Here is a 10985-nt window from a genome sequence, read left to right as displayed (position 1 = left end):
GCAGAAAATTAATTCCAAATGAGATGTTAAGACTGGAATTTGGAAAAGACCTGAGTCAGAGGGTTTTTTGCTAACTTACTATGTTTCATCTGCCTGACCACCTGCAGGGAAAACTTCACCCTGCGTTTTGACATATCATTAGCATAGACCTCAGGGGTCCGGCTACCAGCTGTGTCTGTTTTACCTCTGCTGTCAAAGTTGTTCACCATGTGAATGATCTCTTTTGGGTCTTCAAGGATACCTAGAAAGCTTTTATTGAACCTGCAGAGCTCAGCATTGGCTCTCGTGATGTGCAGGTCTTATAACTTTGCGGTAATATGCTGACTCCGCTTAAGGGTACCTAAATGTTGTAAAATTCAAACCCACACAAATTCCTTTTTGTGCATTTTCTCCGTGTTCTGTAAATACAACTTACTGCAAGCAAATAATAAAAGAAGCAGAAAAGGAAATAGTAAAGAAACTCTTACCTTCTTTTTGTTTTTTTTTTTTCCTCTTCCCTTAAAGCTGATTTTGTTCACTTCTCAGAAGTCAGGATTCTCAGGAGCAAATGTAAACCTGTTACTGCTCATACATCTGTGCTGAAAAGTGAATGAAGCAGAGCAGATGAAATAGATGTGAGAAATGCTACATCCAGCCAAAGGTTGTGTTCACAAAATATTTCAGCTATGAATGCTGCTTTTGAACTAAGAACTTCAGAAAAGTGCTTCAGCATTCACTCAGGTCTTCAAATTCTTTTCTGATTGTAGGCAGGGAACTGGATTTGTTTCCAAACAGTGAACTTCTCCAGCAGTAGAAGCCAAGAACGTGCAGCTGTGTGGAGTGATACGGGTTGTGAACGGATTTTCAGAGTGTTTCTTCCCTACATGGAACACTAGGGTTTGAGAACCTGTTTTTCATTGCTCTTGGTGTATTTCCATAACTGCAACACAGGTTCAAAATGAAATGCTTCTGAGACTGGTGGATGCAGAAGATGAGCAGAAAATCTGTAGATATTGGGATCTTACTCTTCAAATGACATGTGATCCGCCATATCACAGTCAGCCAGCTACCAACCTTGTGGCAAATAAATCGCTCTTTTCCTGCTTTTAGGTATTAACTCTGTAAAAGATTTCATGGAAATATTCTTAGGTTCACCATAGGTGAACAGTTCTTTTGGGTGTTGGGGGAAGGGGGGAGACTCTTTTTATCTTTTTAATCTTCTGCTCTTGAAAGAACTTGAAAGGTGGAGTAGCAATAAAGGCTCCCACCTATCACGCTTTGCAGGACCATGGTATCGTGAACTGGAAAACCACAAAGACTGTTTTTACTGGGGATTTTATAGAGCTGTCTGTACTCCATCATGCATAATACCTGTTTGCAAGGAAATCTTCTCATAGCAAAATCCCCAGACTAGTACGTGCCCAACAGTTTCCTCATGAGTAGGCTGCAAAATGCTTGTTTAAGGGCATAAGATCCTTCCGGGGTTTGGCCAGTGGTTCATCTAGTCCTTTATTTTGTCTTTGACAGGGACAGAATGTCCACTGCAAGGGCTTTCCCTTCTCGGAAGGAATGATCCTTCTGCAGGATTTGTAGGCGTTTATCTGCAAATTGTGTTGAGAAGGACCCCTGGGCACGCTGTCAACAGTCGCCTCTAAATCTGAGTATCTTTCTCTCTCTCTTTTTATTTGTTCTCATTGGCAGCTCTGTGCTATGTGTAAAAATGTTGCATGCACACAAGATTATAAGCTTTGGCTCGCATGAAAATGCCAGTATGGATATAGAGGTTCCCTTGAGGTGTTTGCAAATCATCATATGCTAGATTCTGCCATCTAACACAGAATGCACGACTGAAATAATTGCTCTGCTGTAACGTGACAGCTGCAGGAGCGTAGGACTGAGCGGGAGCCCTTCGGTTACTGAGTCAAGCACACTGCTATGGTAGCTAAGTTACGTAATACGTTCCTAAACAGATCAAGCTATTATTTGTAAATCTATATTTGATAATATCTGTATCCAATGCTGTCTTTGTTCTCACAGCGCCTACCAAGAGGCTCTTTTAGAACCTGCGTAGCAATCTCTATTTTCCAGCCTGTGTTTATTCACAAACAATTTATACCTTTGGGTTGAGTTAACAGTGTTCTTTGGATTCAATAGCCAAGCTCTCACTAAAAAGCCTCTATATTCCCTTCATTATCCCAAGAATCCATTTCTGCAGCCGCTCTTGTCTGGAGTCATCTATCTCCAGCAGAACTTTCTTATCTCTAGTGGAAATAGTTCACCTGACATAATCCAAAATTGCATTTCCTTTTTTTCGCAGTAACATCATATTGGTGGCTTATAACCATCCGATAACCAAGCAGGACACACAGTCTTGCTTTCTGTCATTCCGAATCAATAAGCCCCAGGGTTAATAGCAGAATTTCTTACTGTCAAGTCCAGTACATGTGCTGTAAAACAAAAGTGTAATGTCCCGTCCTATACAGTTCCGTAAAAATTGCTTCTAACAACCACAAATAGCCCCCAACAAAATGGGAATGCAGGTCCTGCAATATAATGGAATAATAGATCTCCTGTTCCACATTAATCTGGGTGTATCTTTTTTCAACAGCGATACGTGGGTTATTACTGCACATCAGAGAAGTTATTTGTAGCTAGGGACAGTACCAGTGAGCAACTGGCATATAGATGAATATTATGTATAGCCAATTAGACAGCTTCAAGGTACAAATTGAAATCCTGTAATATAAATAGCAACAACAGTGTTCTGTAACTGCCATGACCTGTTTTGGTGTCACTTTCATATCTCACACCATTTCAGATATCTTTTGTAGCTTAAAAAAAAAACCAATCCTCAAAACAAGATTTCTGAACTGCTTAAATTACGATGTATTTTCCAAATTCTTTAAATTAACTGGTTATTTGCTATGGCTTTCAACAGTTCTGAAAAGGAATCATCAGACACAATTTATGATTAGTATAAGTGATAGTAATACACAGTACAGTAATAGTGGTTTGAAATCTATCCTTGCAATTCTAGTGGGAGTGTGTGATAACAAGGGTCACATATCATAGAATCAGTAAGGTTGGAAGGGACCTCTGGAGATCGTCTAGTCCAACCTCCCTGCTCAGCAGGGTCACCTAGAGCATGGGAGACAGGGTTGCATTCAGACGGGCCTTGAATATCTCCAGAAAAGAATATACTGTTTTGCACTGTACTACAGGTAACTAAAGCAGAAGCTATTGCTGAAGTCTGCTGCATACAGTCATGTCCAGACCAGCAGAATGGTTTGGGTGGACAGAAAAAGTTCTGTGAGGTTCCCCCTTACCGTCTTTGTAAAATGGTGGGTATGTCCCCATCACTGCATCAGTGAAGGGCTCTGCCTCTGAACTCTCCACTCTCCTTTCCAGGCTCCCACAAGACCTGCCAGGATGGCCTTGACTAGTGGTGCTTGACTAGCCCGAGAGAGCCCTTTGTGGCTGGGCTGCCTGCTGTTTGCTTTTCAGAAGTGCCTCCTCTTACCAACAGCCACCCACTCTGAACAGCAGTGCAATTTGGACTGTGTCTTTTCTGAAGACATACTGGGAACTGCTGTCTCTGTGCCTTTGAAAAAGTCAGTAGTTCCAGAAAAGTGGCTAATTCTGCCTTTTTCCCTTCTCCCCACTCAGATTTTCAGAGGACCCTAAGGAAGATCCATACCAGAGCTTCATGACCACAGAGTATGTGACTGCTGGTCTGCAGTGGCTGGCTTAGAGTGCCTTTGCCTCCTCCACCACCCAGCGCTGCGGAGCGACTCAGAGGAGAACCTGGCAAGCACAACCCTCTCCCAACAAGGTTTACAGGACACCACTGGGGACATGAGAAGCAAGTAAGTCTAAAGCAAAATGTAGGAGAGATCCTTTCTTATAGCCAGTCTCTACGTCCGAGAAGCAGTTTTGGTGACGAAAAGTTACTCAAAAGTTTTAAAAATACTGGTATTCTGGCTTTTTGTCTCTGTAGCTGCTGCAGTGAGTATAGAAGAGGACCTAATTACAAAGCACACATCATGCCTAGGTGGTTACTGCAACCCATGATGAGTGGTGTCTGCAGAATGGTGTCTGCTAGGAAGCAGTGTATTTATTAATGGCTGCTTAGAACTGGATGTTTTATCTTAATAGACCTATTGCCCTTAGTGCTGGCACTATTTCCTGCCGTGCTTTTAAAAGAAGTCGGAGCCAACAAGGTGGTCTAAAAAGTACTCCGTCCGACTGTACACAGTTACTTCCATTTTAGAAGCAGGTGGTTCTGCACAAGGGATTCAAAACTTTGTGACTAATCCTCATGCAAGCATTCTCATGAAATTGCTTCCCCTTGCTGGTGAGACTGAGGATGAACAGCAAACCTGAAGTTACTAAGAGCTGTGCTATACCTTTGCTGACATGTGAAATTCAAGCGCCTCTGAGACCGGTGATAGAAGGAGCAATTCCTGGTCTGGTGATGCAGAAGAGCTCTGTGAATAAGTTTACTGTATCCCACCTAATTTCAACCTGATGGATTTGCAATTTGTGCAAATCATATGGACAAAATTGTCCATTTCAGTCTCTTAAAAACTTTTGCCAGGTTTTGAAATTCATAACTAGAGGAAAAAAATCAGACAGTTCTGAGACTGGGCAGCCCAGTAGTAGAACTGGGCTGAAGATGGCCCCCAGTGCAACCATGTTTCTGTAGAGTGTGAGAGCCTGGCTTGGACATAAGTGCTCTCTTACCTTTCTCCTTGTAATATTCATGAAAATCAAGTGAAAGAGGCTTCCCTGGATTACTATTTTAGCTTTCTGAGTTGACTACTGTGCTTTTCTAGCAACTTATTTTCAGCTTTGTTCCATGGACGTGTTCTGGCAATTATGAAGTTGTCTTTTCTCGTTCATGTAAGTCATTAAAACAATGCCCTTTCCTGCCACTGATACAGCGGACGTTCACCAGAGGTTTTCTCCCAATTACATGCCCCACTGAGCCCTTCTTGATTTAACCAGTCCCTCGTTTTGCCTTTGTTCTAAGCTGTCAGTACTGCTACTCGGGGAAGGCAAGCTGAGTCAGGAATAACAGCGGCTTTTCCAATGAGATGCTTGTGCTTTTTGAAATGCTGACATCGAATCGGGTTTGGAAAGGCTGGGAATAGCAGAAGGTTTTCATGAGACTCACCACACCCGAAAGGGAGTCTGTGTGGATGCTCTTCGCATCCTGTATAGTCATAAATGTAGTTGCACAGCAACACAAACCGAGACTTACGCTTCCTATTTTATCAGTGTATATTGTTTGCAATCACAACTGAAGGTTTTATTTTACTAGGAAATGTGCAAATAAAGCTTGGGGTCTACAAAGCTCCTGTCTCTCCTGTCCTACAGGTGAGCAAACCCTGAAGCAAGTGTTGAAAAATGTCGAGGGTGAAGCTCAACTGATCACTAGTAAATTGGCTAAATTCACCTCAATGTCAAATAATCAAATGCTTAGGAAATATTTGGACAGTTCACACCTCCAGTGGAGTTTGTTCGTGTATATTAATAGCTCATCACTTTTAACAGAAAAAAAGAGTAGCAGGAAATACTGGATATTGACTCGTTTCTACGAAGCCTCTCTTTCTGGAGTGACAGAGCAAGCACATCACTTCCACCATCATTAAAGACTGTTTCTGAACGAGTTGGATTTCAGCTGGAAAAGTATAATGAAAATAAGGATGAACATTCTGAAAAAAACCCTTAATTCTAGAAGCCTTTGGGAACCCAACCAAAGCAAGTTCTTAATGATTCACGGAAATTTTAATTAAACTGTTCTTTGTTATTTTTTAAGTTTGCGGGAGGGACAGGCACCTGCATGTACGAGTGGTGCTCTGAGGCAGAAAATGCTTCTGGGATAAACCACTCATAAGCTTTTTAGAAGGATGAGACCCTATTCCATGATTGTGATAAACCACAAACTGCAGCTTGGTTTTACTAAACACATTTTTTCAGGGCATCCAGTGAATTTTCGACATGTTTGTATGTCGGTTGTTGCAAGGCCACGGAGCCTGTGGCTGGGCCTCCTGGTTATGCAGCACTAACGAGAGTTCGGGCTGAGGCTTGCCCGCGGGACAGTGTGTAAGGGCTGATTCCAGGGCAATTCTTTTAAGTCAGCAATGCGTTATGTCTAAATGTAGGACATGCATCCTATACTCAGAGTTTCCAAAGCCAGTCACTTCACCTTCATGCTCCATCGTCTTCAAGTCAACGAAAATGCTGTCGTTTGTCCTGATGTCAGGAGATTCAAAATCAGATTTGCAGGCTTTTATCTCTGGGGCTGGAGGGCGAACTTCAGGAGTTTTCTCCACCTGAGGTGAAAGGTATAATTGAATTGTCCTACCCTGTAGGGCTCCTTTTTCCTTCCCCTTTCAACGGTGGAATAAAGTCAGTGCTCTACGTACAGTTCAAAATGAAAAGCTCACAAGTCCTTGACTGGTGAACGTTATTTTGGAGATGGAAACCTGCCAGCACGAAGCCAGGCGGTACTAGCCAATATTAGTTTCTCTGAAGTATTGGAGTCACCTTCACAGTGGTTGTTTTGGGCACTAAGAGGATCATGCTTCTTTCTTAAAGGGGGACAGCGAGGGCTTTCCAAAGCGAGAACCGATTACGCGGTTTGCTCGGAGGTGAGCCGATCACTCACGGTAATGAACAGAGCTTCAACCCAGGTGTGTAAGTACGTACGTCCTTGAAACTTTTTGGTAGCAGCGACATTATCTGAACAGCTTGTTCTAAGAGAAACATTAGACACGAGTACGCTTACCTCTCCAGGGAAGAAACACTAAGCGAAGTGACTTGCTTAGCAAAACCGACAACGATTTATTAGCTACATTCCTCAGGTCTGAGAGTTTATGCAGTGTTTGAGACAATGGAGCTGACACGAGCAAGCAAAGCTGCAGGATGCAGAAAGCAGCTGCAGGAATTTATGCTCAAGTGGTTATGAATGATGGTAAACAGGATTTTCTTTTTTTTTTAAACTAGCAGTCACTATTCTTCCACTAAATTTGCTGTGCGGAGCAGCTCTGATAGTGCGAACACACCGGCAATCTGCTCAGCAGTGTTCAAAGAGCCCCAGACTCTCTTTATAAACTAGAAATCTCAGCTAAATTACTTCCACTGGACTAACTGTTATCAGAATATACAGTAAGAGACAGCTTTAAGCACATATGCCAGGTTTTGGGGGATATTTTGATATTTAACTCTCATTGAGCAGAACAGGAAATAGAAATCTGAAATCTAAAATCTATCTTCATCCAGGTAGCCAAGACGTGTGAAAAGGTTAGGGGAGCAGAAGGAAAGATTCACGAGCTGCATTTTGCTGCTAAGGGCCGGAGACGCAGTGCTCCAGGGTGTGTGCTGTGTGTTTCGAAGCTACCTCAAAAACGTAGATGCTGATGGGTGCTGGAACGTCCCAGGGGCCTTCTCAGCAGGAAGTGCAGCTGATTTTACCAAAAAATGTATTTTTCATGGGGGAGGGGGAAGAAAGAAAGAAATAGGTTGGGTAGGCAAAACATCTGTATCTTGATTCATGAAGTCTCTTGGTGTAGACAGCAAACCTCTATCCTAAATACGTACACCGCTCCACCTTGAAAGAGATTTACTTTTTATACCTGCTGCACTTACTGAAAATCTGTCAACGTCTCGTACTTTCTTCTGATTTACAGCTTTCATTTATTTGGGGACAGTCTGCGTCTATTTCCCCTAATTTCAATTCTGATTTGTTTTTGCTAGCTCAATAGCAGTTTTCTCTCCCTGTTTAATCCTTGGGGTATTTACAGCATTTAATTATATTTCTATCAGCCTTTTCTGGCCGGAACATCGTCCTTCTACGTTCTTTGATCATTCAGATTGTTAAGATTTGATACATTTTAGCTCAAACTGATTTGATGGGGATCAGGAGATAATTTTTAGTTTTTAATTCAAAGCTAAACATGCCATATCAGCCCAGTTTAAAACATCCAGCTGCATTTCCTGGCGCCTCATCTCCTTGTAGCAGGGGTTGCTTTTCAAATTCCCTGCAATTCTCCCTGGAAGGAAGGCATCTTCCTGTACTCAGTGCACGTATCTTCCAGCCAGACGGTGGTTTCCCCGAGAAGGCCTGTGCCTCTGCGTGTACTACGAGGAAATCGCTGACCAGGATGCACTGAGGGCTGGGAGGAGGAAATGGGCATACGGTACCTGAAGTACAAAGTTCACAAGGGGAAAATCTCCGCTGAATACTGATTTTTTTCCCCAGAGCTGTGTGCTGCACGCAGGTGTCTGCTGACAGTTTTACTTAAACCTTCCTGCTCAGTCAAATACCTCAATTACTATTAGACAGACTCTGTATTTAAAATTAGCTTCCCTGAATGGTTAAAAACTTTATCTTGTACTTTTATTGAACTGAAATGGTTTCTCTACCCCACTTGCTTGTAAAATAGATTTTTTCTAAAACCTGATCCATTGCACAGAGCAAAAACAGTTTAGCATTCCTCATGCTTATTATTACCACTTCTTTCCAGCCCTGCAGGCCATTTTATCTTTTATTAAGAATTCTGAGAGTTTTCCAATTCTGCTTGCTGCAGATGTTCCAGGTTATCTATGCCATACACTGTTTCCTCATTTGTTATGAGCTAAGAAATAGAAAGAGAATTGCATGTTCCCTGATTTATGATATATATTTCATGATGTGGATATTTTGCTTTCCCACAATCTTTAACAACATTGGCAATAATTTTTGTCTTGAAAACTAAATATGAAGCTGATGTTATATGTCTTTAACTTGGTTTGGCAAGAATGGAAAAAAGTCCTCATTATTTTTCACCTTCAGGTTCTGACTTTGCTCTCTAAATTGGGACTAGCTGGAGAAATCTAATTTTTATTCCCACGTGAAAGTTTTCCAGAGTTTCTTATGGACTTAGAGTTTCTTATAGACTTACTGTGTTATAGAATAACATCTTCTCTCCTCTTCCTCTGAAGACTCTGCCAGACTTCATATGTTTTTTGCAAAATTTTCCGTAGCAAAGATGTACTTTCCACTGTGTATTTTTCATCTTTGACCTGGGCAATTCCTGTAATCACTTCAGTCGTGGTAAGCATGGAGTGAATGACTTTACCAGGCTAAGAGACCGTATTTCATTTTAGTATGTTCTGCATCTCAAAACTGTGTCATGTTGCAGGACTTCTCCAGGAAAGTTATGATGATGCCACTATTTCAGCGAGGGAAGTGACTTTTTCACCAAGAAAGCTGAAGAACGTCAGTCCCAGGGAGACATTTCTAAAGCTACAAAACTGTGTTTTCTTCTGCCTTAACTTACCCCTTTCTCAACGCAGACGCGACTAGCTGTAGTGGAGGGGAACGGGGACCCCGTTCTGCCGAGTGCCACCTGCGTTTGAAGGCCAACTCAAACGGAAAGCTTGGCATTTCAGATTTTCCCATGGATTAGCAACCCTGACCTGTTTGTTTATGGAAAATAAGCTAAATGACTCTTTGAAACAAAAATAACAACGTTGTGGATTGACTTGGAGCTGGCAACCCCCCCTCCAGGTTCCTGCCAGTGCAAACGGGCTTCTAGAGACATGGGGCAGAGCGCCCAGGAGCCCCGCGCCGACTTCGGGAAGATTTCCTAGGCTCCAAGGTTCCCCACTCTGTGGAAAAATTTATCTGCTTTGCGTTAGTGAAGTCACGGAAAAAAGGCAGTGACAAAAAATATCGATTCAGGCTCACCGATTCTCTGTTTTCCAGTGAAAACAATTCCATCAGAAAAAGCCAGTTACGTTAGAAAACAAGTCCACAGCTCAGCATGGACGCGAGGCTTTTTCATGCAGCTGAAATTAATGTGGCAGAACTTTATAATGTAAATGAGTCAACTTGCCCGAGCCAAATGAGCGTTTTTCCACCAAGCCTTTCCAACCACTTGGTTTATGTAAACCTGTGCTTTGGACAGCCTGTATCCAAGTATCTGCCCGTGGCTCGTCGGCATCACGCCTGAGAGATACACTGCAGCTTTACCTCTGCCAGGGCAGTTCATACTTCTTTATAGGACTCTTAGACTGCTCTAGTTTGAGAATCAAGAAGGTAGGCAAAGCTAGCACAAATCTGAAAGACTAAGCAATTACCTTGAAATTAAATAAAATGAATTGTTTATATTGTTTTCAAATGAACAGCATGGTATACTTTATAAATTGAAAGTAATTTATCCTAAAGATGCAAGCAGAAAGCTGAGATAGTTACAATTGAAAAAATCTGAGATATCCTTTCTCCTCTTCAAAACAAACCATGAAAAGTTTACATGATTTGTCCAGTATTCAAAGTAATTTATAGGAACGTCACATAGTGTATATATTTTTCACTATAATTCAATTCTTTCAAGCATTCACTACTTGTAAATTACTAATTACACTTTATGTTTGGCCATCTAAAGCATATTGCATTGTTTTTCCTTGTGAATTCACAGTTTTTAAGTTAATTGATAAGCCCATATAAATGAATAATCATGAAAATACATATTTTGTGTGTATGTTTGCCGTATTTTTTTTTCTCAAAAATGGTCTTAAGAACCAAACCTCTTTTGTATGGTATTCCCCTCAAGGGTGACAAATACGAGTCAGGAATGCCATCAGAGAGGCTTTGATTTTTGTTTGAATCAATACTCATAAAAATATTGTTGTGCTATATTGTTATTTCCATGCAAAAGTGAATTTCAGGGTTGATTAACATGTAATGCCTGAGCTTTAATACCTTCCTAATCTGAATTTGAATCTATTGTCCACTGAGTTTTAGAGTGGGAATATCTTTTGCCTTTTAATTAGATCTTTAATGTGGGGAACTGAGCAATCTAGCAAGCTACAGTCAGAAGCAGCGAAAGCAAACAGACAATGTGACATATCCTAGCTCCTAATAACATACGATTTGATCTGCTACACGTGCAGGACACTACGCATTTACAAACTACAACTGCTTCTTTTGGCCTATACCATGTTTTCCCCCCTCCCTT

This window comes from Rhea pennata, chromosome 5, assembly GCF_028389875.1.
Source record: "Rhea pennata isolate bPtePen1 chromosome 5, bPtePen1.pri, whole genome shotgun sequence".
Taxonomy (NCBI): domain Eukaryota; kingdom Metazoa; phylum Chordata; class Aves; order Rheiformes; family Rheidae; genus Rhea; species Rhea pennata.
This window is presented reverse-complemented; position numbering follows the sequence as displayed.